The sequence below is a fragment of the Hemicordylus capensis genome, chromosome 1 (genome assembly GCF_027244095.1).
Source record: "Hemicordylus capensis ecotype Gifberg chromosome 1, rHemCap1.1.pri, whole genome shotgun sequence".
NCBI lineage: Eukaryota > Metazoa > Chordata > Lepidosauria > Squamata > Cordylidae > Hemicordylus > Hemicordylus capensis.
This window is the reverse complement of record NC_069657.1, coordinates 421,175,432-421,199,356: the sequence shown is the minus strand read 5'-3', so window position 1 is coordinate 421,199,356 and position 23,925 is coordinate 421,175,432. Positions and strand designations below refer to the sequence as shown.

At 43.9% G+C, this 23,925-nt stretch overlaps 1 protein-coding gene across 9 annotated transcripts in view; it reads right to left on the bottom strand.

Annotated features, from left to right (window-relative positions):
- The window catches only part of KCNH1 (potassium voltage-gated channel subfamily H member 1), a 429,320-nt gene that overhangs the window by 104,533 nt on the left and 300,862 nt on the right, over positions 1–23,925 (bottom strand). The gene's annotated exons all lie outside the window — the stretch shown is intronic.

The following is a 23,925-nucleotide window of genomic DNA, read 5'->3' as shown; positions in this document are numbered from 1 at the left end:
CACAAGTGGTACATAAACATTGTTATGGTATTCACAGCTTACATAGGAACATACGAAGCTGCCACATAGTGAGTCAGACCATAGGTCCATCTAGCTCAGTATTGTCTACATAGACTGGCAGTGGCTTCTCCAAGGTTGCAGGCAGGAATCTTTCCCAGCCCTATCTTGGAGAAGCCAGAGAAGGAACTTGAAACCTTCTGCTCTCCGTAAAGCGGGTTAATTCTTCAAGCTTTTGTAGAATTAATCCAGTTCTGTTCCTATTCTTGCAAAAACTGCCTATACTACCGGTTTTATGGACAGGAACATATGAAACTGCTTTATACCAAATCAGACTCTTGATCCATCTAGCTCAATATTGTCTACACAGATTAGCAGCAGCTCTCCAGGGGTTGTAGATGGGGGTGTTTCCCAAACCTACTCAGAGATGCCAGGAACTGAACCTGAGATTTTCTGCATGCAGAACAGGTGCTCTACCACCGACCTACAGCTACTCCCCTACCTTATGGCAATTGTTACAGTGGACTCTGAATGTTGCAAATTATATCACCCAACCATTAATTTGGAGAGAGAAATTTGGAGAGAGAGAAATTCTTTTCCTTCTCACACAACACTAGAACCAGGGGTCACTCCATGAAATTGATTGCCATGAGGTCTAGGACCAACAAACGGAAGTACTTTTTCACACAACGCGTGATCCACTTGTGGAACTCTCTGCCACAGGATGTAGTGACAGCCAACAACCTGGATGGCTTTAAGAGAGGTTTGGAAAACTTCATGGAGGAGAGGTCCATCGATGGCTACTAGTCGGAGGGCTGTGGGCCACCTCTAGTCTCAAAAGGCAGGATGGCTCTGAGAACCAGTTGCAGGGGAGTAATGGCAGGAGAGAGGGCACGCCCTCAACTCCTGCCTGTGGCTTCCAGCAGCATCTGGTGGGCCACTATGAGAAACAGGATGCTGGACTAGATGGGCCTTGGGCCTGATCCAGCAGGGCTGTTCTTATGTTCACCACTCTGGTCTTTAACTTGAAACACCACGTAACTGCTACCCTTAGTAGACTTCAAACACATTCTTGCTGACCCAACCTACTGTGTGGCCATGATGCTGAAATGTGACCAACTCTGTTAACAATACTTTGCTCAGAGGATGGCTCAGAAGTGTGTTTTGATTTCTACAGCTTGGGGGGTTTGGGGGGAGAAAAGAGATGAGAGTCTGCTCTAAGGGCCTTTGAAGGATCATATGTCTTTAAGAGCAGGTGTAAACATGAACAATATTGACAGAGGATACACTGTCCTTGATCTTACCCCTTGCTGGCAAGGAAACAGGATAAAAATTGCTAGGTTTGCCAACCAGGGAAGACACCCAGCTGGCATTTTGATTGCTCCATATGACTTAATCCAACTTAGCTCTTGGAAATGGCTGGTGGGAATTGCTGTTCTATGTTTTGGTGAGATTGCTCCTATTTTTATTGTTAGAGCTGCTTTCTGATTCCAGCCTTCAAGATGTTTTGTTCTGCTGCATCAATACATTCTTCATACACACTTGCCTAGGACAGTCTGACATATTTTGCCTGAGTTCACAGAAAAACAGCAAAAACTAGGGCTTGAAGAAAGGTGAAGCTTCACAGCAATTTAAGCTTTCCCCAGTCAAATTTCAAGGCAATTCCTAAAAGCCCACATTGCTGAGCCAATATCCACTGGCATGGTTATGAAGACCTGGGGTACAAGGTAACCTCAGCATGGATGTGCAAGACCACCAAGGCAACAGCCAGAAGGAACTCAGGCCTCGGTTCACATCAGCAGGTCTGTCAGGCTGTTAGATGGGCAGTCCTCAGTGTAACCTTGGCTTTCAGTACTAGATATGAACACTAAAATATTGGCTCAGATCAGGTGCACATTAGACATCAAACTCAGCATAACAAAGGCTTATGGAGTGAATAGTTTAATGCTTTCTCTTGATTCTTCCTTTGGCCACAGAGTTTCTTTCCTCAATGTTATGCTTCCCTGTCTCTCCCTCTGCTTCAGTCCTACTTCCACCTTCCACCAGTGTTCCCTCTAACAGGGATGCCCAGATGTTGTTGACTATGACTCTCATAATTTCCAAGCAAAAACCTCTGCAGCTGGAGATTCTGAGAGTTGTAGTCAACAACATCTGGGAATCCCTGTTAGAAGGAACACTGCCTTCCACTGCCCACTAACTGCCTGATTAGCGTTTAAGCACATTGTGGGGCTTTTATAGACTCCAGTGAATGTCTCTACCACATGAGCATTCAGGGTGGTGAGTATTTTGAGGAAATAGTTGTATATGTGGGATATACTGTCCCAGCCTCAACAGGAACTAGGGGTGTGTGTTTCGTTTCCATACAAAACTCTTTGTGCCCCAAACATGCCATTTCTGCTGTTTTGTAGCCAAAACAAAACACCCAATGCTCAAAACAGAAAATTTTGTAGCCAAAACAAAACGTCCCTGTTTCGGATACAAAATGTTTTGTTGTTCTGGCTGTTTCGGAACTCCATTTTACAATCGCAAAAAGTCTTTCTCCTTCAGGCTCCATTTTGAGTTTTGACATCTGTTTGAATTTCTGGCCCTTCCAGCCTGCAGATTGATCTGCTGGCAATTGCCTCCTTATTCCTTCTAAGGAAATTTAAGGGTAAAATTTACCCTCGTTGGCCAGTGGGGCAGTGTGCATTTACCCTCATTGGCCGGTGGGGCAATGTGCACACTGCGTGGGACAGTGTGCATTTTATTTTTGTTGTTTCGGACTGTTGTGTGTAGATCAGTTGCATTTCTGGGGGGAAGTGGATGTGCATGACCTTTGGAAATCTGCCTGGTTCTTCGCAAAGCTCTGCTGTTGTTTTTGATGTGCTATGTTGATGTTATTTGGAGTGGATTTGGGGATGAAAGGGGGCTTTGGGGGAAGAAGGGTGGGTCAGGTGGTAGTGCCCCAATGGGTGCCTGCTGCCACCCAGATTCCAAAGGAATTGGGGAAAGGGCTGATTTTTAAAGAATTTCTGAAGTTTACATGTCTTTGGGGCAGAAAGGGGGCCTGAGGGGCAAAACAGTGGGTTGGGTGGCAGTGCCCCAAGGGGTGCCTGCCACAACCCAGATTCCAAAGGAATAGGGCAAAGGGCTGAGTTCTTAGGAAGTGTTGAAGGCATCTTTAAGGTTTTTTCCCCATAGGGAATAATGGAGGTTTCAGCAGACCTATAACTCCACCTGGGGGGCACTGGGGTGGCCCAGAGCGAGTGGTGGTGTAGTGCACATAGGGTGCCAACCAGTACTCGGTTCTGTTGTTTCTGAGGTGTTCTGAGTGTAGATTCTCTGGTAGCATAAGAGATTTTCAACGACAAACCATGAATCCACTCTCATATGCTACCAGAGAATCTTCTACACTCAAAACATCTCAGAAACAACAGAACTCAGTATCCCATGAGTTAGCAACCTATGTGGGTGGTCGGCACCCTATGTGCTCTACACCACCACTTGCTCTGGGCCACCCTGGTGCCTCCCAAGTGCAGTTATGGGGCTGCTAAAACCTCCATCATTCCCTATGGGGAACAACTTTAAAGATGCATAAACTCCATTAAATCTTTAAAAATCAGCCCTCTGCCCAATTCCTTTGAAATAATTCTGGCAGCTTCCTTGCCCGCACTGGGCACTACTACCCACCCAACTCTGCTCTGGGCCACCCCTTTCCCCCCAACGTGAAGCTATACTTTTGCTGAAACCTCCATTATTCCCTATGGGGGAAAAAAATCTTAAATTTCAAAAATTCACCAACAATCAGCCCTTTGCCAAATTCCTCTGAAACGTGGCTGGTAGCTTCCACCCATTGGGCACTACCACCCCCACCCACTAGTTTTGTCCCAGGGCCGTTTTTTAAAACCCAAAATGTTTCAGATTCGGATTTTGCAATGTTGAACAAAGAACAAAATGGGGGTGTTTTGGATTCGGGCCAAAAACAAAACAGAAAGCAAAACAAAACACACAACCCTAACAGGAACTCATGAGGAGAAGAGCAGATCAGTACCTTGGATAGGAGCAATTTGGTCCGAGGGAGTCCCCACCCAGGCCACACTTTCCTGCTGCATCATGACATTCCTTAGAGGGAGCCATGGTTGTCCATAGAACTTTTTTTGGGGGGGGGGGAGCCAGTAATTCTATCCCCCATCCCTGGAAGTGGTGCAATGAGGTCAGCAGGGGGCTGTGTTTAAATAGTGATCACAGCTCCCTTCACTTTTTCTCCAAAGCACCATTAGGTGCCATGAAAATTTTTTATATTTTTTTTTGGATGGCAGTGGCTGCTGTCACCACCACAGAGCTGCAACTATTGCTTCCACCTCCCCATCAGTGACTAGTAGCACCCACTAACCATCACCATCTCCTCCTCCTTCACTGCCTGTACATCTGCTGCTGCCTCCGGGTATCACAGTGTCGGTGACAGAGGAACTAAACAGTGTACAGTGTTGTGTGAAAAGCCAGGCAGGAAATGGCGCATGTGCACCTGCTGCCATTTCCTAATTGGCTTTTTACATGATGGGTGTGCTGTTTAGTTCCGCTGGCACTGGCGAAAGGGGCCAGCAGCAGCGGAGGAGGTGGTGGCCTCATCGAATTTAATGTAGCCTGGCTCAGTTCAGGAGGGCATGCCCCCCTCCCCCCCCGGATGCCCATGGGGGCAGCCCCTCACTCTGGAACTGAGTATTCCACTTTCTATCTGCAGCCTCTCATTGAATGAACTCCCTGAAACCATGAACTTACTCTGGATAATGAGAATTTCCTGATTTATCAGGGTTTGACCCATAAGAGGATTCCACTCAGAAGGGGCTGCCTCTTGTGGTCTGGGTTCAGGTTCCTGGGTCTCCTGGCTCCCCGGTTCATGCTTTCTGTAGGGCCCACATCTTGCAGTTTGGCAGCTGTTGCTAGTTATGTAGATCTGATCAGTTTCTCCCTCTTGTGAGCATCACTTGATTTACTACAGCATGGACTACTTGTGACAGGGAAACTGCTTTTGTGGACATACCCATGTGAACCGTAATGGGAGGCCTAGACCTAACATGTGAGATTTCTGCCATTGTCCATACACTCCTGGCTTTATGCTTTAATAACTCTGCTATTTTTCATGCCAGAAACCATTTTTATAGGCAGTTTCACTGGTTTTGTTTTTAATTAACAATATTTTCCCTACACCTTTCATTAACATTATGGAGGAAACAGTGATGAACGGTTGTTGGAAAGAAAGCAAATATTGTAAGCTTCAATGCCACAGATAAATGAAGGCAATTAAGAACCTGAAAATGGATAGCAAACATTAACCTTCCATTATTAGACTCTAAAATGAGTTAGAGGGATTAGAAATAAAAGGAGGGTAGTAGAAAATTCAAAATGTCAAGGAGAAATACATTCTGAAAAGAAATTTTAACACTGGGAGAAGAACTTTACTCACTCAAAAGTTAATCTGCTAAGTCCTCCCCCCACCCACCCACCTCCCTGCAGCACTTTGCAATGTACTTCACCATTATGAAGTTCTCTCCTATGACAATCCCATGCGGACCGTTGTTACCCAGTGTTTTCTGTCAATATTAACGGCAATGTCAATTTCCCACAGTCTTCCATTTCCAATGCCGCCAGCACTGTCTGTAAGCCAAGCATCTCTGGAAGAAAGCTGGTAATTACGAAGTATCTCTGGCAACACAACAATCTGAGCCCCTGACATATCATAAATAAAGAATCCACATTGTTTTGAAATATTTGGAATGCCACACAAACCAGGCAAATCTGGCTTCTGGTTTACAAAGAGCCACGGTAACTCAGCGCCCTTTTGCACGATACCTTTAGCAGCTGGGGCAGCAACTACAGCATGGTTCCCTCCCATACTGCTTGTTAATGCTGGACGTCTGTGGTGATGTGGGAATGACGGGAAAGTTGTGCCACTCTTGAGAACATAAAGTGTTGCTCCATGTGCCAATGCTGAGGGAGGCTCGATTGTAGTGCACATGGGACAGAGTCTTCTTGGTCATTGCCCCCAGGCTGTGGAATGTTTTCCCAATGGGCCTTCTCTCCTCAGTCTCCCTCTCTCCTTTTCAGAGGCAAGTAAAACCAGACATTTTACATGGGCATTTACATTTATTGAGTGTCATTTTCCTATAGATAGATAGATAGACAGACAGATTTTAATATGCTGGGAACCAACTTGGGTGTTGTTGTTTTTAAATGAGAGTCAGTATAGAAATTTAACAAAGGCAGCTCCTGCTGGATTACACCAAAGGAAAATATGGCCCAGCATCTTGTTTCCCATAGTAACTAGGGGTGTGCAATTCGGGTTTTCAGTGATTCGGTTTGGGACCTGAAACGAATCACCCCCATTCTGTTCTGTGCCTGAATATGGGCTACCCGAATCACCCCTGATTCGGTTCGGATTCGGATTAAATCCGAATCCGAATCTGAATCGATTTGGGTTAAAAAAAAAGGGTCCCAGGGGCAAAATAGTGGGGTGGGGTGGTAGTGCCCAATGGGTGGAGGCTACCACCCACATTTCAGGGGTCAGAAAACCTCAGAAACAACAGAACCCTGTACCCCATGAGTTAGAAACCCATGGGGGTGGTTGGCACCCTATGTGCACTACACCACCACTCGGTCTGGGCCACCCCAGCACCCCCTAAGTGCACTTAAGGGGCTGATGAAAGCTCCATTATAACTTCTTATGAGGAAAAACCTTAAAGACGCGAAAACTTCAACAATTAACCAAAAATCAGCCCTCTGCTCAAATCCTTTTGAAAAAATTCAGGTAGCTTCCTTGCCCCAACCCGGCACTACCACCAACCCCACCCCACTCTAGGACACCCCTTTCCCCCCGACGTGAAGCGATACACCCTTCATGGGGAAAACCTTAAAGACGCATAAACTTCAGAAATTCACCAAAAATCAGCCCTTTGCCCAATCCCTCTGCAATTGGGGTGGTAACCTCCACCCATTAGGCACTACCACCCCACCCCACTCTTTTGACCCAGATCCCACGTTATGCCCCCTATCTGCCCCAAAGACACTAAAACTTCAAAAATTCACCAAAAGTCAGCCCTTTGCCCAATCCCTCTACAATTGGGGTGGTAACCTCCACCCATTAGGAACTACCACCCCACCCCACTATTATGCCCCTGGCACCCGAAATTCGAGCAGACGTCACATCCAACCTTTTTGCATTGAAGTCAATGGGATGCAAAAAGGCGGGAAATTCAAATAGATGTCATAGCTCAAAACGGAGGGGGGGAAGGAGGCAAAAAAATGGAGGCCTGAATCACCCGAATTTTCGAGCTCGAAATTCGGGTGATTTGGCTCGTGCCCGAAATTTCTCGGATCTTTTCATGGGTGATTCGGTTCTGCCCCGAATCACCCAAAATTCACTGTTTCGGGCACAGATCGTTCTGTGCCCGAAACGTTTTGCACATCCCTAATAGTAACCAATCAGATGTCTTCAGCAAACCCACAAGCAGGACTTGAAGGCAATAATCCACTCCTACTGTTGCTTCACAGTAATTGATATAGTGTGACACACAGCCTCTGAACATGAAAGTTCCATATTGCCATCTCAACTACACGATGATAGACCTGTTGTCCATGAATCTGTCTAATCCCCTTTTAAGTTATTTACGCTAGTGGCTATCATCACACAATTTGGCAGCAAATTCCATAAATTATTTATGCATTGTGTGAAGAAGTGCTTTCTTCTGCCAGTCCTGGGTCTACTACCAATCAATGCTTTTGGGAACCCAGTATTATAATAGGAGAACTTATCTTCATCAGCTATCCATGATTAGCACTAAATAAACATATCCAAGAGTGTACCCAAGAGTTGCCCATTAAACTGACATAGATGCATTCCATGTGCACTAACTGGGCATAAATTATTACACAGAGTTGGAAAAGTGAACATAAGAAGAACTCTACTAGATCAGACCAAATGTCCATCTAGCCCAACATTCTGCCTCCCACATTGTTCAAGTAAATGCCTCCAAGAAGCTCACAAACAAGCCTGGAAGATAACAGCCCTCTCCCACTGTTGCTCCCTAGATGCTGACATCATAAGAACACAAGAACAGCTCTGCTAGATCAGGCCCAAGGCCCATCTAGTCCAGCATCCTGTTTCACACAGTGGCCCACCAGATGCCTCTGTGAAACCCACAGGCAGGGGGTGAGGGCATGCCCTCTCTCCTCTTATTACTCCCGTGTAACTGGTATTTAGCAACATCATGCCTCTGAGGCTGGAGGTGGCCTATAGCCACCAGACTAGTAGCCGTTTATAGACCTGTCCTCCATGACTTTGCCTAAGTCCCTTCTAAAACCATCCAAGCTAGTGGCCATCACCACATCCTGTGGTGTATATCCAAAAATACTCTCCATATAATATAGCCATTATGACTAACTAGAGGTTTTGTAGCCCGTTGGATAACGGGCGCTAGGGGAGCTCTGCGCTCCAGACCACCGCCGCCATTACCCCTCCCGCCCGCGGCTCTGGCCGGGCCCGCCACTCACCGCCGCCCGCGGCTCCGGCCGGGCCCGCCACCCACCGCCGCCCATGGCTCCGGCCTGGTCCACCGCTGCCCGGGCCCACCGCCGCATTCTTCTCCGCCGCCTCGTCCGGCGGCCATCCTGGGCGGCCAGAAGCGGCCGCCCCGAAGAAGCCGGGTAAGCGGCAGCACGGCCAGGCCTCGGCCATGGCTCTGCCGCCTCCTTGGCCGCGCCGTCTCCTCTCCCAAGATGGCCGCCGGGTGCTGGCGGTCCTGGCTCCCTGGCTCTGTTCTGGCCATGCGCTTCGCGCATGCCCAGAAGAGGCCAGGGAGGCACGGACACACGCTTGGTGTCCGTCCACGGACGGACACCAAGCGTTTTATAGATAAGGATAGTCACTGATCCTCCATTAATTTGACTCACCCCCTTTTCAAGCCATCTGAACTAGCAGCAATAACAAGTGTGATGTCCTTGTCCAGCCTTGACAGAGAACATCTGACAGTATACAAGAAACAGATAACAAAAGGCACATTTGTTGACTAAGATTGTTGTGTAAAACCAGCACCTGTTTCTGAGGCAAATGAATTGTTGCCCTTTAGGTCTTTGGATTTGGAGTTTACTGTTCCTTCCTAATATATCTGTTGATACCCAACAAGTCTATTGAAAAAGGCTCTGTTCAGTATTGGATACATTTTGTTTGCTTGCTTCTTGCCATGATAGTTTCAGTTTAAAAATGCATCCAGCTAATCTGTGCTTAAGTATGTATGTATGTATGTATGCATGTATTTCTGTGCTTAAGTAATTCATGGTGTTATACAGGATGAGTATCCCTTATCCAAACTGCTTGGGACCAGAAGTGTTCCAGATTTCGGATCTTTCTGGGTTTTGGAATATTTGCATACTGTAATGAGATATCTTGGGCATGGGATCCAAATCTAAACACGAAAGGTTACTGTACAATGTATTTTATTTTATTTTATTTTTAGGTTTTATTTAAAGTATAAAAACAAATAAGCACTGAATTTATGATAACTACAGGTAGCTGTAAATGTAATGAAAACTAATTGTGAGAAAATTTTCAATGCAATAATGTTGCTGGTCATGTTAGACTCAAACATGGCATTTTAGGTGGAGATGAAATTCAGATTTCATGTGAAAATAATGTTTTCTCGGTGCTGCGGGCGCACACCGTGGTGTTTTCCGGATTTTGGAGCATTCCGGATTTTGGATGTCTGGATTAGGGATACTCAACCTGTATTTTGTAAATAAGGTCACTGCTGCTACACTGTGTTTATGTATTGACACTGTGTATATATCACCTTCCTAACAAGAAGTATGGCATAAAAACAAAGCATACTATTTAAAACCCAGGAAATTATAAAGTAAAAAATGTACACAGCAGCATCTAAAATAATCTAAATGACGGCAGGCCTCGGCGTCGCTCTGTACTCGGCGATCCGCCGCCGCCCGCCGCCGCCAAAGGATAGGGGGACTGACAACCTTGGTGCTCACTCCCCACAAGCCATCCCAGGGGGCACACGTCGACTCCGTTGGGCCGCTAGCCAGGGCGCAGGTAGCGGCGGCACGAGCTGGCAAGGATAGGGTAAGGATGTTGGGGGGGCGGGGGGCGCAATTTCAGAGGCAGAGCTTGCCCTGGGCGCCGTTTTCCCCAGTTACGCCTCTGCCTCCCTAGGAAAAAAATGCCACAGCATAGGTACCACTACAGAGGAACATAGGAAGGTGCCTTATACTGAGTCCATCTAGCTCAGTATTGTCTACACTGACTGGCAGTAGCTTCTCCAAGATTTCAGGCAGGAGCCCTACCTGGAGAGAAAGTTCTACTCCATGTACTAACACAAATAGGGAGAGACAGAGCAGCAACTACGAAAATGACTTGACCAGATTAGGAGATTCATATGGGGAAAGCTGCTCTCTAAACTTCAGTAAGAGTACAGAATTAATTAAATGACAGTGCCAGCATTTATCATTATAAAGAGAGCCACTTAAACTATAATGGGTAGCTAACCTACATCCATGAAAATATATGAATTGCCTCCACCATGAGCATCACATTTTATTTGCAGGGAAGCGAACTGAACAAGATGCCTGTTATCTAAAATTATGAAACATGTACAGTGAGCATCCTTAAAAGTTTGGTCTCTAATTTCAGTCTGTGTGGTTTAATCATTCTACAGTTTACTGCATTTCTCTACTAATTCTTGTTTAAAGATTTCTGATGTGGAAAAGTTCAACCTGCATGTCATCCATATGATAATTGGCAAGCTGTGCAAAAACTGGCACAGATAGCAATTAATATGCAATATAACAGTAATAGATGCAAGGTCATAACATTATTTGATACTTGCAACATTGTACATGATGACCCGCTGATTGATGTCGATATGGGTACTTGAGATAAATTGGAGCTGGGTAGCAGAACAGCTGCTCACATTATTCTATGCAAAAGAACTTCTTGGTTCTTCAGAATCAGAGCATTTTGGATAATAGAAATATCACATCCCAACTTTTTAAAATGTGTTTGGAAAAAACAGCAAAGGTCCTGCTCTAATCACTATGGATTAGAGGAGGCTGGAGCCTTCTTGTTGGTGCTGCTGTGTGCACCCCACTTTCCTGAGCGATGGGAAGCAATGCTAGCTGGCTTTGGTTTCCTCCAGATGAAAGAGCTCTGGATATTTAGGGTGTCTTTGTAACATCTGCTCTATTTGCAAATATGCAAGCATAGCAGAATGGAGCCAAAGAGCAGACACTTCCACAAAGCAGCAGACCCATTGCTTCTTCTCAGATTACCAGAGGGATCCTGCACCCCCAAGATGCTAGGGCTGTGCAGTGCTTGAAAGATTGGAACTGGATCCAATACATTTCCTACTGAGTACATCAGTTCACTGATGCAGTGGGGGGTATCTGCATCAAATCGAGCAGATGTATTGGAGATCTTACCTGGCAGCAGTATGGTGGACTCTCCTAACTTGAAAACGTTGCTGCCTTGATAAGCAGCAGCAGTGGAGTTTTAAAAAACCAGTCTTCCTCCCTGGCAGCTGATCCATAATACTCTAAGGAAAGACGCAATGTCATGTTGTTGCAGCCTGTCCTTGATGCTTTATTGGGGGGGAAATAGCTGCCCCCTAGTATTGGATCTAATTGGGATGGGACCTAATGGGCAGGTTTTCCATCTGACCTGACGAAATATTGTCCAGGAGGGCCTTCATCGAATTGTATCCAGTTATCAGTCCCAATTCGATGCACACCCCTACAAGATGCTTTCTGCCAACTTACTGCTCGCTCTCTCTCCCTCGCGCGCTCTCTCTCTCTCACACGTGCACACACACACACCTGTCCACCTCCCTCAAGCTCTGATCGATATTACATTCAAACACATAGCAAGATCCCTAACTATCTCATTACCATTAGCTCCCACTGAGGAAACTGTAAGCAATCAGTCTGGGCTATTAACCAGCAATCCTCCTAACAAGTTAAAGAATGATCAATTAAAAGCCATAATATCAACCTTCTGTATTGTTATCCCTCCCATACGTACACTTCAGAATGGCTTGTCTTTCCGCCCCATCAATATGATGTCATCCTTTTCTAAGCCCATTAAATAATTGCACTTTTTAAACATCGTACCTCTTTTCTCCTATGGGTTGATTTACATATGCATTAATATGTTGATGTTTGCTGCTCTTATATACATTATCAACAGCCATCTCAATAGCTTGGTCTACACATACAGTTCACCATATGGTAAAAGTATGCCTGAACAGTGTCACTTCAGCCTTCAGGTGGGAGGGGTTGATTGATACAGAAGTGAACACTCTTCTTTATTTAACAACAACAACAACTCTCCTTACAAACAGAAAACTGGCACTTCAGAGAGGAGGTTAAGCTAGAACACCTTCTCCCTTGCATCTGGTTTTGTATAGTGAGGGGAGTTTACATTAGTTTTGTTTTGTTAATCCAGAGGAGCATTGCACCATGTTATCTCTCACCTGTAGCCCAGGAGTAGTATCGGAACAGTAAATTTCACCACATATAAGTTGTTTATCTACTCTGAGCCAAATAAAACACCAATGACAGAGATTTCAAGTTACCGCACAGAACCTTCAGACACAATACCTTTCAAGTAATTCAGCTGTAAATCACTGAGGCTATTCTCACGATCGCCCAAAAGTGGACTAGGCTCCCTTAGCCCGCTTTTGGGCGATTGTGAGAATAGCCTCAGTGATCACCCAAAAGCAGGCTAAGGGAGCTTAGCCCACTTTTGGGCGATCGTGTGCTGCAACAGGAGCCGCGTGGATCCCGGCAGCTAGCCTCCATAAATACCCCTCCCCTTAGATGATGTTAACGGAATGAGAGCTCCATTAACCTCATCTTTTTGTTTGTGTGTTACCGCGGCACGCGGAGACACACAAGCAGACGCCCGACTGGGAGGCTGCAAGCAGCTTCCTAGGCTCGGGGGTCTCTCTAGGATGCCCCGCGCACTTATGTTGGGCATCCTGGAACTTCCAGGGGCCACGCAGCCCCCCGATCCTCACCGGCTCCGTGATGGAGCTGGCAGTTGTGTGGGCGGCCAATCTGTGCCCAGGGCTGCCTTGGGATCGTCTGCAAGGAGAGCGGACTAAGCCCACTCTCCACGCAGACCCAGAAGAAGCTCTTCTCACTGATCGTGAGAAGAGTTTCACTGAGTGAGAAGTCAATGCACATGGAAATCAGACCTGTGTTTCTCAGCTTATATATATTATAGCCTTTTAAAACTCCACCTCATCTTGGCTGATCTACTGTCTACCTTCTCCATTCTACTTTCTATGCCTGATATAATTTCACCTCTCTTTTCATCGTGCTACTTACCTCTCTTCCTTCAAGGCCTTCTTTAGAACCTACCCTTTCAACAGAGATTTTCCTGAACTTACTAGTGTACAGGTAAGTCCTGGCCAACATATGCAGCAGAATGAGTGGTAGATTTCTGAGGGGGCAGGTAGAGTGGACTCTAAGACTTCAGAATGCATTCACATTTTTAAAAGTTCTCTTACATTTAAAAAAAGATATTTTAAGTCCTGATAGTAAAAAATTATAACACCAGAGAGAAAGGTTTGAGCACAGGTCATTTTCTGCTGTGTTAATTCATACTTTCAATGACTTTTTAACATGGGGAACATTTAAAAAATATGATTCCCACCTACCTATAGTCTGCAGTGGTGAAGTACTCTCTGCCACTTCAGGATTTACCACCTCTTTCTCACTCCATTCTGTTGCATGTGTAGATCAGGTCTGCCTCTAGTGCATGCAAATGTTAACTTTCCTGTACATACTATCATCCCAACCATTTAACAACTTGGAAATAACTTGGGTCCTCCACCCCACACACCATGAACATTCATGGAGAGGAAAGCTGGTCTTGTGGTAGCAAGCATGACTTGTCCCCTTAGCTAAGCAGAGTCCACCCTGGTTGCATATGAAAGGGAGACTAGAAGTGTGAGCACTGTAAGATATTCCCTTTAGGGGATGGAGCCGCTCTGGGAAGAGCAGAAGGTTCCAAGTTTCCTCCCTGGCTTCTCCAAGATAGGGCTGAGAGAGAGATTCTTGCCTGCAACCTTGAAGAAGCCACTACCGGTCTGTGAAGACAATACTGAGCTAGATAGACCAATAGTCTGACTCAGTATATGGCAGCTTCCTATGTTCCAATGTTCCTAATGTCTTTATCATCTGAAACTACAATCCTGGAGTAAGTTAGATGTTTGCTATTAATTCCTACTTTTATTTGTTTTATTTATTTATTGATCAAATTTGTACACTGCCCCAAACTTTTCAAATCAAAATTCTAATCAGCATAACCATTGTTAATAACTGAACTATTATGGATGATGGTAGTGTAGCTCATGAAAGTGACTTGTCTGGTTTTACTTTTTTTCTTGATTGGCAAAGGAAGGACACTGATGGAGAACATTCCCAAACGTGAATGATTTTATTGGCTTTAGTACCCAGAATGTTGGGGGCAATATGCTAAAATCATTGTAAACCGCTTAGAGAGCTCCGGCTATAGAGCGGTATATAAATGTAAGTGCTATTGCTATTGCTATTTAAGAGGGGTTTGGATAAATTCATGGAGGAGAGGTCTATCAACAGCTACTAACCTGAGGGCTATAGGCCATCTCCAGCCTCAGAGGCAGGATGCCTCTGAATACCAGTTGCCAGGGAGTAACAGCAGGAGAGAGGGCATGCCTTCACTTCTTCCCTGTGGGCTTCCCAGCAGCATCTGGGAATGCTGGACTAGACAGGCCTTGGGCCTGATCCAGAAGGGCTGCTGTAACGTTCTTATGATTTGTTGGCAAAAATTCTTGCCAACTACTGGGTACAGGAATCCTGAGGTTATCACCAGATTTAAAGCATAGAAATCAGGACAAATTAAACATGTCTGTGAGGACACAATTACTTGCCCACATTACTTAGGAAATGAAGCAGCAAAGAACAATTGATCCACAGATCTCCAACAAGTTCTTATTAAGCTAAGAACTCAGTCAATGAAGTATTGGACCCTTCTGTAAGAAGTAGCAAACCGAAAAAGGAGCAATAGAAACCATTTAGACCACAATAAAATATTATTAAGAACTTTGTATACCACTTTTGAACAACAACAATAACAACAACAACAACAACGAAATATCTCAAAGCTGTATCCATAGCAAACGGTCTGGAGAAATGGTTTTAACTCAAAAGGTTTAAAAATCTACTCTCATACACACAAGCAGCAACAGCCACTGGAGAGATGCTACACTGGGCTGATTAGGGACAGTTGCTCTTCTCTGCTAAATGTAAAAGAGTCACCAGTTTAAAAGGTGCTTCTTTGCCCAATTACATAAGAACATAAGAACAGCCCTGCTGGATCAGGCCCAAGGAGGCCCATCTAGTCCAGCATCCTGTTTTGCACAGTGGCCCACCAGATGCTGCTGGAAGCCACAGGCAGGAGTTGAGGGCGTGCCCTTTCTCCTGCCATTACTCCCCTGCAATTGGTTCTCAGAGCCATCCTGCCTTTGAGACTGGAGGTGGCCCAGGAGTAAATTAGCAGGAGTAAAATCTCCTGAATAGACCAGCTATGCTACATCAGCATCATCACATTACTGATTGTATTAGTACTGCATCAGGAATTTACAACTTGCTTCCTTGCCACAATTTTTTAATTGGATATTATAAGTAAGTTCTCACACATTGGTTCTTTAAAGTCCTAACCAGCAGGGAATTATTTTAAAGAAAATGGAGTGAGATTTCTCATAGTGAAGGCCTCCTGTCAGATCAATGATTATTTGCATCTTGAAGCTATTCTTCAAATCAGCATCTCTGTCACAGGTTCTTCCTATCAGTTCATCCCTCCATCCCACATCAATGCTGATTCTATAGGTGGCAGGTGAGGACTAACAGGGAGAAGACAGACTGACTAGCTTTCTAACAAATCTAATGACAATGCCTGGCCTGGAAAAATGACAGTTTCCAAGCCAGTTCTGACCCTCAATGAGAATCAAGTGGCAGTTTTCAAAACTGGCTTCTCTTTGTTAAAACACACATCAGAAATGGCTGCAAGCAAAACACCTGCTGCTCCTTTGCTACAAGATTCTCATGTGCCAAGGTCTTGGCTTTGGTTAGCGATAGATGTCAACTTATCTTGATAATGAGACCAAATGCTTTGCATGACTGGCAGCAACATGCAAAGCAAAAAAACCCTTTAAAACAAGTTGTTCTGGTAAGAACTAATCTGCCTACTTTTCTTTCACTATGATCTTAATTGATAATTAACACCCTCACAAGTTAGCCCACTTCCACCTTAAATGTTCACACATCCGCCATCTTGAATCGGGGTGGGTGACATCATCACAAACTATGCTGTCGAGGTGTCCCTATGCATCACTCACTACAACTTCACCAGTTTGGGTTCAAATCAGGCAGCCCACAAGTTAGCCCACTTATGCCTCAACCGTTCATGCTTCTGCCATCTTGAATTAGGGTGGATGACATCATTACGCCTTTGTGCCATCCCTATGTGACCCTGCATCTGTAGCAATTTTGGTTCAAATAGGTTAGTCAGTTCACAGGTTAGCCCACTTGTGCCTCAAACATTCATGCATCTGCCATCTTGAATTTGAGTGGATGACATCCAATATAAAAAAACACAAAAATAAGGGTCATGGCTCATTTTATGGAACCAGTCCAAGACCTGCGGAAACGTTTGGTCTCACAATTAAAGTCTGGGAAGGCCACCATAAATTATTTTATCCCTCCAACAATTAGACGGTTTGAATCTAAAGCCTTGGCACAACTTCTACACAGTGCTCAACTTGAACCGTATCCTACTGCCTTTGCATTGAAAGTGGTGCAGTCCAAGTTTCTAAGGAAGTTAATTCAAGTAGTCTATGGTGTCCCTACTGTGGTCCTCCAAGAGGAGGCAGGGTTACTCAGGGTAGAGTCTAAAATATGGCTTTGTATAGTTAAATTCTGGCTTAAGGTAGATTTCTACCTTTGGGACAGATATTGTTGATGCTGGCGGATGATTTCACCTCTAAACGGGAATATGCACTTAAGAAGAAATTGTGTACCTACAGTTTTTCACCACAGGTATTAATAGTGATGGGCTTTAATTGAGCCAAATTGGCACTTTGTCAAAGGATTTTGGATGTAGAGCGATAAAAGCCTTATTTCTAAGGGAATAGTATTAGGAACCCAATTTTCAAATACCAGACCAGCTAGGTATCTTAATTTCCTTCTGACAGCAAAATGTTGGAGGGCATTTACATAGGCATGCTTTAATGCTCTGCGTACTGCAGTTCTCGTAGGTAGATTTAATAAAGTTCCATTTGATTAGCGTTTTTCTCCTTGCAAATTGAGAGCTATTGAAACAACGGACCACATATTATTTTATTGTAGCTTCTATAGGGATTTCTGTAATGTGTATATAGCTCCATTTTTAGAAAACCTCTTGGGTCATTCTGATTAATTTTATACCCAATATCTTCTTTCAGAGCACGATGATAACATTTCTTATTCAGTTGCTATTTTTTGTAATATAGCTAATAGAATCTCAAGGATATGACATCTAATTGAATAGCTAAGTATTATTATTTATTGATGTACATCATTATCATAAATTATGATGAGGGGTTTCCCACTAGGTTTTTGTATTTGAGTCCATGTATGCATGGAGGCCAGGTGAGTGATGGAGCTGAGCTGCTGCAGCCAGCCACCATGCGTGGGCAGCTGGGGGAAGCACCACCGCAGCAGGAAGATGTCTGTAGTGGTGGTCACATAGATAAGGACCTGCAGCTTTACTTTTAAAGGTGCCACTCACCACCCACACCCCCAGTGCCACCTCGAACCACTGAACTGATCCACAGTTTGGCTGAAGCAGACCAAACCGGTTCACTGGACCGTGAACTGGTCCAAATTCGGACGGCTGACTGAACTGCAGTTCATGCACACCCCTAAAAACAATAAAGCTGGACTAAGCAATACAAAATTTTGGAACTCAGATACCACTAAATGCCTGGAAGAAAAGCAAAGTTTTAACTTAGCCCCAACATGCTAATAAAGTTGGTGTCTGATGAATTTTTCTGGGGGAGGAGTTATACAAATGGGCACTTCCATAAAAAAAGATCCTATCCATGGTAGCTGCCCCACTCACTGCAGATGCACCCATACAGGTGAGAAAAGCTTAGCTATTCTATTTGTTCCGGTGGAAAGCCTAACTGCTGTTTTTTACCAAATGAAGTTTCCAAATAGACTTTGAGGCAGCTCCACATATAACACATTATAGTAATCTACATAATCATACCCATACCACCCAATGTCTTATCAATCCAGGAGGCCAATCAGAATGTGTTCATGCATAAACTGCTGAACAGCTGCCAATACAAAAGTAGCAGTATTTTGGATAACATTTAAGTAATTTAATTTTCTGTGAGACTTTTTTTTAGGTCAGAGCTTTCACTGTGTCAGTAGAAAAGGGGGGAAAATGGCCCCTTACTCCTTTAGATACTGAGCAGCAAAATAAATAATATTGGGTTAAATCTTCAGTGTCACCTATACCACAAACACAGTGCTGCAACTCATAAGATGTCCCCCCCTCAAACACACACAAAAAACCCCACTGTCTAAAGTGGCAGATAGCATTAATTGGCACCTGAGTAATAAGAATACTTTTCTTAGGGAGAATTTACTTACAGATATTAAATAATCTCCAGTCCATTCTGATATCTGAACACAGAATTCCAGGGAAGGAATACTGGTTGAAGACAGATATGATAAATTTCACTGAATAACATTTTTTAAACTTGTTTTTAAATTCAGCCTTGGCAGCCAAACTCTGGGCTCCTAAAAAACAATTTACAGAAATACCAGCCTATTGAATAATAATCTCTGTCTTCTGCAACCAAGTGTCAGCACATGACCTGCTAACTTATATCTGCTCCAATACACAGAGTCTCAGAAATCTTGCATGTGGCATAGTTATTAGCTAAAGCCAATAACTGCAAAGGCAGAGCTAGGAATGCTCCCAAATGCTCCCCATTTTTGCTTCCCCTTTTGCAGGTGGCAAAATGGGGGGAGGGTGCTCTTTATGGTAGGACCTGAAATACGGGGCGGGGGCTTACCATGCCCCTTCTTCCTTTTAAAACTCCCCCCAACACCTCTTTGGCAGTGGAGGCAATGGTGAAGTTTTTCTTGGCCTCCAGCTCTAACCAGGCAGCATGATTTTGCCCCTGCTAACTGGGCAAAGAGGCACCTTTTAACGAGGTGATTCTCTTTATTTAGCAGGGGGAGAGTAACTGGCCCTATCCACCCCCAGCACAGTACCTCCAGTGACTGTTGCTGGTGTCTATCTTATGTTTCCTTTTAGATTGTGAGCCCTTTGGGTACAGGGATCCATCTTATTTATTTATTATTTCTCTGTGTAAACCGCCCTGAGCCATTTTTGGAAGGGCGGTATAGAAATAGAATTAATCATCATCATCATCATCATCATCATCTCTCCCCTTCCCAACACCCAGAATGCTTCTGGAATGATGGTACATCATGACGTTGCATCATCCCATGGATGTTCTGGGGAGAAGAATGATCACCACTAGCCATCACAAAGACCTCTGCTGCAGTCCTTTTAGCTGTAAAAAACAAGGTGGGGGTGGGGGGGAGAGGATGAAATTTGTCACCCCAGTGCTACTACCATCCCAATAAGCTCCTTCCAAAACTGTCTGAAACATGCAGGTACACCCAAACTTGTTCTCAGAACCGAATGTTGAAAACAAACAACCAGCATTTGGTAATCTATTATGACTTCTGATTTCTGCAACGTACAAAAATTGTGGACAGAATTGTAAGGCCAGACTAGGTACTGTTCAAGAGCTTAGAAGAGGAGTTAAAAAAAAAATCTGACCCAGATACAGCAGAAGTGCTCAGGAAATGTCTATTGTCTGTAGGCATGGCGTTAAAGTTCTAAATAAAGTAATTTATTTAGGGACTCCATCAGGGAAATAGGTTAAGACCTGTATGCCTGGTTGCTTGCTAGCTACATACAAGAAGAGAGGAAGGAAGAAGAAGAAGGAAGTCTCTCTCTCAGGTGAGAGAATGAAACCTGGGACTATCAGACTAATAAAGGGGAATCAGAGTAGAGAAAGCATGGTCAGAGGGGGAATGGCCTTACGGGCTATCTCTACCCCTAAGGCCCCTAGAGGCCAATAGGGTTGCTGGTGCTAGGAGCTGATGCCATCAGGAGCTGCATTTCATGGGAGGACTATGACTGAATCTCCCAACATTTTCATTTGTATTGCCACAGCATGGGGAAGAGAGGGTCAAACACTTTCCTCCACACTGATTCACCATAAGAGGACAGTGCACATACCTGAATAACTCCTCTGCAAACAGGAAAAGGGGTAGCACATGTTGCTGGTAATTTTCAGTGACTAAACATGTGTTGAACATAACATCTGAATAGGAGTACAGTGTTTCCATTACAGGCACTTGAAATGCTTTCCTTATTTGGGGCACATAGTGCTTCCATAGCAGTGATTTGCTTGTGCTGCTGGTTGGGTACATATTGGCTTGTTCAGTGCAGCTGGGGGTTCTGGTCCTTTGTGGGTTGTAATTCACATTGGTTATATGTTTATCCTGCTGTCACTCCAAAAAGCTAAAACTGAATGATACACCTATTGCACAATGAGGGTCTGAGTGTTTTTGTTGTTGTTGTTGTTTAAAAAAATTTAAATAGCAATTGTGTGGAGACTCAGTCTATACTGGGGGACAGAGATCTGTACTGGGGCTGTGGCAGGGGCAAAAGGTAAGAACCCTTCCTTCAGCTGCAGTCCTAATCTGCACTGAGGCTCCACACACCTGCTATTTACATTTTTTAAAAGAAAGACGCAGGCCCCAAGCATGAAGAATCCTTATTGTCTAGTTTGGCCCTCAGACCATTTGCTGGCCATGATCACAGGAAGAACTAATGTTAAACCCAATTGGCACAACCACAGAATATGAAATCCTGCACCTTATATTGCATGCAAGTTCTGTCATTACACAAAAGAATGATTTAAAAAAAAAAAAAAACAATTCAGATTCCACCCATCATTGTGACCACATGCCCACTCACCAATTAGCCACAGCCACCATATCCTTATGACTGAACTTGGGGAAATGAAAACTCTGGAGATTAGCTTTGCAACAAAAATAGCTATAAAAATCTTCTGCTTCTCCCATTATATAATGATCTCAAAGACAACGTTTCAAAATGACATTATGACTTCTCTCTAACTAGGAATGTGATTTATTTTTGTTTTGAAGCTGGTGGTTTAAAAATAAAAATAGAAGTTAAAGCCTCAGATCATTGAAGGCTGCAAAGGAATTATCTCCCCCCCACCCACTAATGCAGATATGTATTTAGTTCTCCTCTCACCTAATTATTTCTGCCTAAGTAGATAATTCAGTCACCTGCAGAGGTGTGAAAAAACTCCTTTCTCTTTTAATTGTATATCTCCCTCTTCCACAGATGCACCAGAGAGGTCCGCAGCCAAATCTAAAAACAATGGATGTGACATGTTTTGCTGAAACAATGCTGTGCCATTATTACAGGGATCTTTGGAGTTTCCCTGGTGGCCATACTTGGGATCCAGCATGCGTTTTCCACTAGACAAGACTGATTTAGGAGTTATGAATGCATAAATCTGGAACGTTTTGACATGGGAATATGAGACTGGAACTGTTTGCACAGCTCTTTGAATGTTTAAGTAAGTTGGAAACCTCTATTCACCCCACGTTCCTGTATTTGTAGGTTTCAGAGGCAGCATTAAATTACCTACAAAAGATTAAATCTCTCTTTGGAAAGACATGTACTATTGTGTTTTTACTGGGCAATGATCATAATATACTATGACTAAATGAGATGAGAAATTTCTATTCAGAAAATACTGATCTCACTTATCTATCTAGAGTAACAGAGTGTGCATTTCTCACATTGAGATTAACCAAGAGTTTATGGGTATCATTTTAAATCAAGGTCTATTTATAGGAATATTCATATTTGTACGTGTATTCATTAGGAAACGATTCTCAATTGTCTTATTATAAACTTGTAAACTGCACCAAAAATCAAGGCAGGGCTGCACATAATTATTTTTATTGCTTATCTTTCTACTATGATGTATTTTGAATTTTATTTAGTTTGCTTTTAGTTGTATTTTATTTCTCTTTTGATGTACACTGCTTTTAAGTGCATACTTGTGGAAATGAGAGCTATATCTTCAATAATAAACACATGCTTTACGATGCACAAATCTGCAGCACATATATCTAATCAAGGAGTTCCAAAACTTGGGTTCCCCAAACTTGTTGGATTACAGCTTCAAACACCCCCAGCCACAATTGCCTTTGGGATGATGGAAGTTGTGGTCCACAACTTCTGGGACCCAAGTCTGAAAACTTTTGCTCTAATATAAAAAGTTTGTATCAATGTAGATGGTCCTATATAGCACCACAGTGTACTCTGTGGTAAGATAGAGACACAAAAGTTTGGGGTGGCATGCAAATTTGATAAATAAATAAATAATAAATAAATAAATAAAATATTTGGGTTTTTTGTAAAATATATATGAGCCACCTAATGGCACAGTGGGGAAAACAACTTGACTAGGAAGCCAGAGGTTGCTAGTTCGAATCCCCACTAGTACGTTTCCCAGACTATATGTGGCAGCAGCAATATAGGAAGGAAACACCTATATGTGGCAGCAGCAATATAAGAAGATGCTGAAAGGCATCGTCTCATACTGCGCAGGAGGAGGCAGTGGTAAACCCCTCCTCTGTTCTAATAAAGACAACCACAGGGCTTTGTGGTCACCAGGAGTCGACAATGACTCAATGGCACACTTTACTTTTAAAATATATATGACTATACAGGTTGAGTATCCCTCATCTGGACTGCTTGGGACCAGAAGTGTTCCAGATTTTGGACTTTTCTGGATTTTGGGACATTTGCATAATGATTTTCTCTCTCAAAGTCTCTCTTCCCCACCCTGCTTCCTTGCTCCTACCTGCCTCCATTATGGCCCTTTAATTTTTATTTTATTTGCCCACTCTGCGTCGCCTGCGACACCGCCACAGAGCCCGTGTTCACCAGTGCCTTTTTTCCCCTGGCCGGAGAGAGGCCTCCAGAGCACGTGGACCCCGCCAATCAAGTGTCCGGCGGCATCCGGAATCAGCAAAGGCCACAGGCCTATTGTGGAGAAGACAGGGAAGCGCGCCAAGCAGCGCCTCCACTTCTGCTTTCCTCAGCTACCTCTCACCGGCTACCAACAACAGAGAGACTGGCATACCCGCAACCCCCATTCGCCTATGTAAGTTTTGACTGCATGTTTAAAAGAAAAATTGGGAATCTGCAAGCGAGTGAGCTGAGGCGTTTTTGTTGTTGTTGTTGTTGTTGTTGTTGTTGTTGTTGTTGTTGTTACGGCGTGGTGCCTGGATTTTGGAGCATTCTGGATTTCGGATGTCCAGATAAGGGATACTCAACCTGCAGTTTGAAAAAAGCTACCTTCCACCAACTGAGGGATCTTCTCAGTCATCAGTTATACATTTCTCTTCTGCACACTTTTATTCCATTCTGTCTGGTCAAAATGATGCTTCTGATGTTCTATGGCTGCCAGACATCAAGATGCATTCAAATTTTGCTTTTTGTATTCACAAGGAGCTAGATCATAAAACTCCTGTGGATGTATTTGGCAGAAACACCTGCTGACAGCCTGACTGGCATACTGGTTCTAAGCGGAACACTGAAAAATTCCAGAAATAGCAGAATACAAAAGAGATGCTTAAATGACACCATAGTTAAAAGAAAAAGTTAATCTCAGACCTGACCATTGGTTAAAAGGATATATTAGCTTAAAAGTCTGA